Source organism: Alligator sinensis, unplaced genomic scaffold (genome assembly GCF_000455745.1).
Source record: "Alligator sinensis unplaced genomic scaffold, ASM45574v1 scaffold571_1, whole genome shotgun sequence".
Classification (NCBI taxonomy): domain Eukaryota; kingdom Metazoa; phylum Chordata; order Crocodylia; family Alligatoridae; genus Alligator; species Alligator sinensis.
Window position 1 is genome coordinate 443,892 of NW_005842300.1, and position 4,853 is coordinate 448,744.

The following is a 4,853-nucleotide window of genomic DNA, read 5'->3' on the forward strand; positions in this document are numbered from 1 at the left end:
CTCATTACTGCACTGTAATACCTGCTATACAGAGGCCATTTTAGAGCGACAGGCCCCAGTCCAACAAAGCTCTTTCACATGTTCAAAACCACATGCTTATATTCCTCTTGAGCTTTGATGGATAGTTAATATGCTGAAATTTAAGCAGCGCTGCTTAAATGCTTCACTGGGTTGCTATGAAAGTGTTTAGCACCAAAGAGTAAATGTGTCTCAAGTTCTTCCAAAATTAATGAATATTATTAGTTGCTGTCAATAAAGAAAAAATAACTATTAACTCTATGATGCAGCTGCATCAACCCCCAAAATATTGGGTCCAAAACCAGATGGAGGTAGGCAGAATATCCTTTGTTTTTTTATAAATTGGTCAGGTGCTTCATTCAGTGCTAGAAATGTAGAGCCATAATTTTTTGCAAGGAAAAAAAAAGATTGCAATTCAATGATGCCCTCCAGAAAGTTGTCAAACTACTCGGAATATCTGGTAGTAAAAGGAAGGTGCTTCTTTTGTGTGACAAAAGCAGTCTCTGTATCTTTATTTTTGTACTCTGCCAAGATAGTCAAGAAAAGGATGGTGTGACAAGATATTGAGGCGTCCCGGCACGTGAAGGCTTGCCAGGGTCCTGTGGGATCTGGATGGGGTTGTACAAAGGCTGAGGGAAAGGCTGTCCTCTCTCCTCCCAGGTGGCTAAGTCCAGGCAGACTTCAGATGGTTCAAGCAGAAATGTGCCTTTTTTATTATTATAGACGTTATCAGATGTAAGACACATACATATCAAATGTGTCACCGTAGTGCATGATTGAGGCGAGGGTGGAAAGGGAGCTGTTGTTGAGATTGGACTTTCCTTTCCCAGATGACACAGGCTTACAGATAGAGCGCGGGGGGGGTTCCACCTTCATTGAACCTCCAAATCCATTCAGGGTGCAGCCCTGGCCCATTGCCGCATAGACCACATCCATGGTGGTGACAGTCTTGCACTTGGCATGCTCCACGTAGGTGACAACATCACGGATCACGTTCTTCAGGAAAACCTTCAGCACCCCCTGGGTCTCTTGGAAGATGGAGCCAGAGATGAGCTTCACTCCACCATGCTGAGCCAGGCGGCGGATGGCCAGCTTGGTGATGCTCTGGATGTTGTCCTGCATCACCTTCTTTCTTGTGGCGCTTGGTGCCACCTTTCCCCAGCCTCTTTCCACCCTTGCCATGACCAGACACGATAGCAGAATTTCCACTCCAAGAGACTGAAGATGGCTATTTTTTCATCTTAAAACACACATGTTGTGGGAGGCTAGGTGCCCTACAGTCAGTCGCACAGTGCCAGTCTGAAGAGCACGCCGTATAAAAGGAAGAACGTTGACCAAACCTCTGAGCACACTGACCCCACTTAAAACTCAACCCGAAACCCAAGATCAACAACCAAACTCATCTAGGAGGCTGGCAGGAATTTGACACTGCAGTGTCCTCAGCACATAGATGTTCACTTCACTTCCTTATCATCAAAGCTGGATGGAGCCTTTTCCTTGCACGAACAAGAAAATGTTCGTGTATGAGCTGACTGATGCCCGATCCAGAAAAGAAATAAAATAAAGGCAGGTGTTGTGGGAAATGACCGGAGGCTCTGAGAAGGGGGAAAAAAGACAATTGCAGCAGGACACCAGTTCAAGAAAACACACAACAATGTGCTTAAATCTCATTGAAGTCAACAAGACTTAAGCATGAGCTCAACTCTTTCCTGAAGGGGGACAGCAATTACAAACTTTTTCGTATTTCCTGGCACTTACCATAACATTTCAAGTAATATTTAGACTCCCTTTTCAACTTTTTGGTATCACGTCATGACAAGATTTTCCTGCCAACTCTGCTGTCTTGGGAACTTGCTCGTTCTGCCTTTATATTGACTAAGTAAAAAAATCCAGAGCCATATCCTCAGCAAATGCAAATCTGTACATTTCCACTGAAGACAATTGGTTTATGGAAAAACTTGCACAAACTTGAGTTGGGTCCCCATGTCAGTAAATGCACAACATGGACTACCACTGGCCAAAAAGCTGCTTTGAGACTCGTTCATAGAGCCAGAGAGTCATTCGCTTGCTCAGCTGACAAACTAGACCACGATATGATGGAAATGCAGCGTCTTCCTAATTGGATTGGCAATACAGAGGCTTGGATTACTTTGTCATCTAAATCATGCTGTTTAGTCAGAACCTCTATTGCTACTTTGAAACATCTGGCCCAATTAAAAGCAGGACAGCGTGCTAACTCATTTGAATGGCAAAGGAAGGTTAATTTTAACATGCCCCGTAGGCAAAAATCTGTTATATGCTGTATCTGGAAGATTCGCAGCAATTACAGACACTTTGAAGGCTGATTGAAATTTTACAAATGGGGCCATTTTTAAAAAAAAGAATGGGTCTTTCATTTAGGAAGGGCAAGAGTTATGTGCATGTGATAGCTTTTGCCTGGACTAAGTGGCTGCATAAGTGCATAGCCATATTTTTCCAGGGGCATAGGTAAACACACACCCACTCTGCATAGCCAAGCTGGTGTCGGGATAAGGCCATTGGAAAATATAGCACATTGACGGCACTATGCAGGGCCAGGTCTGGAAGTGAATGAGCTCCTCAACTGAAAACGATGAGTTGGTATGTGGCAGGGTCAGAACGGTTGCAGACCCAGTGCAAAGCCTGAACATGCATTAAGTAAGTACTAGATGTTTCCTGCCCAAGAGCAAAAGCTTCCTTGTGCCATATTCCAACCAGTCCACATCATATCCACATGGAGAAACAGGACCCATGGCTAAGGGAGATGGAAGTTATTTCCATTTATTTGTATTGATCAGCATCTTCCTGGGGATCAATGAGAGCCACTTCCACGTAGCAATCCGTGGTAATGCCTCTGCTGGCCAAGAGCACACGAATCAACAAAAACGCCGAAGCACCTTGTCACACCATCCTTTTATTGGCAATCTTGGCCAGAATAACAAGAGGCTCAATGGGTAGTGCAACTTCAGTACTCATTCAGTTTAGAGTGAGTCCTCTTAAGTATCTCTGTGTCTGCGGAAAAAGAAGTATATTGGACTGGTACCTTTCACAAGTACAAATAGAAAAGAAAAAAAAATGTAGAGCTCAGCAGTGGCTTTATTTTAGGTGATGTGGACATATGAATAAATGGAAAGACGCATACAAAATGCACTGGATCTAATGCCAAAAAGTCATTCTTGGATAATAGCAGTATTATTTCATCTGAAGGTACTATATCATCTCATTGGCAATGTAACCAGCCTAGCATGCTCTAAGTCATCTGGGACACCTGAAGAACTTCTTAGGTACTTGGTCATATTGCTACTCTGCATCAGTGACCAGGTCGACTTCTCCTATATCCCAATATGTTCATTGTTGTACAGGGGCTATGAAGAACACTATTCAAAGGCACCTATTGTGATATATATGTATCACATATTGACTCCAGCAGCTGTCAGGACTTGCGGCATAGTGATAATTTGACTCGTACTGCATTTTACTTGCATGGCTTTCATCCCAAAGAAAACTACCATTATAATGATAGCTGACTAAGCATAGGTACATGCTTAGCAGTTACTTATGCATTAGTCCAGGCAAATAATTGTTGCACTGAAATGATAGAGGACGACGCTTTAATACCATCAATGCAATACTCCCCACAAGCAATACTGGCTAAGATGACAGCAAATGGCTGCAGCATCTGTAGCTGGATAGATAATTGCCTGACCAAGTGAAGCTGTGCTATAGTTCTGCATTGCCAGTCAGGCACTGAGAAAGGAAGGGCAGCAGATGGCCATTTTGTGGAAATGCCATCAGCTAAACTCTTACAAATTCATACCCTATTGTCCAGAACGAGACTGTCATTAATGACTGCGGTTTGACACTACCCATTACGTCTATTAATGACTACTGCCAAAGTGAAATGGCAAATAAAAAATGGAAGCCAGCTACTTATAAGGCCAAATCTGGATTTGCTTGCTGAAATTAGAGAGTCCGCATTGTCTAGCATGTACTCCATACCTCATTGCCTCCAGGCTTTAAAGAGCTGATGGAGTGTATCGATTCATTCGCAGTGTCATCAAGGTGGGCAAAAATCCATTAGAGACAATAGGCAGTAGGTCTCTTTCTTTTTTTTTGGCTGCCTACTCACTTAAAAAAAATCCAAACCCACCCCACAGTGGATACATTTCAACAGCAGCATTTCTCAATGCCTTCATGCTGATTATAAGTGACTCCATGAGGGGGAGGAATAGAGAAGTGTGCTGTGTCTTAATTGGTGTCTTTAATATGACTCCCTTATTCTAGCACAAGACTGATTCATTGAAAGAATCGATACAAACTGGTAACAAACCCTTTCAGATCACCGTTTCACAATCGTTTTAATAAGAGTAAGCACGATGCCCTGTTAGCAGATAAAAAAAAATAAAATAAAATAAAACTGATGCCTGAAGTGCAAATTATTTTGGGAAACAAAGCCTTTGAGCCTGCATGGTACTAATGGTCCTCAGATGCTGCTATGCGAGAGCATTCTACATCCTCTTAGAAGGTACTCAACACTTACGTTTCTGGACTCTAATGGTCTTAGTTTCAAAGATGATGAGCACCCAGAAGTCCCCTAACAGCCACCACCTTTGGAAAACCATGTCATTAATCTGGCACTACTTGATCCACCAGCTTTCCTTTCAAAAGATTGTAATACTAAGGAGAAAATAATACTTTGAGGCCCATATTCTGTACTGAATGGAGCTTTGTGCGGTCACACTTGTGTTAATGGGAGTGCCGCAGAATCTGGATGTGAAGACGTGCCTGCATCACAATCGTGATGTTCCAGTTGCTAA

The 4,853-nt window shown here is 42.8% G+C and overlaps 1 pseudogene; it reads right to left on the minus strand.

Moving 5' to 3' along the window:
* Positions 1-747: 747 nt before the first annotated feature.
* Positions 748-3,906, minus strand: LOC106722434 (annotated as a pseudogene).
* Positions 3,907-4,853: the final 947 nt, after the last annotated feature.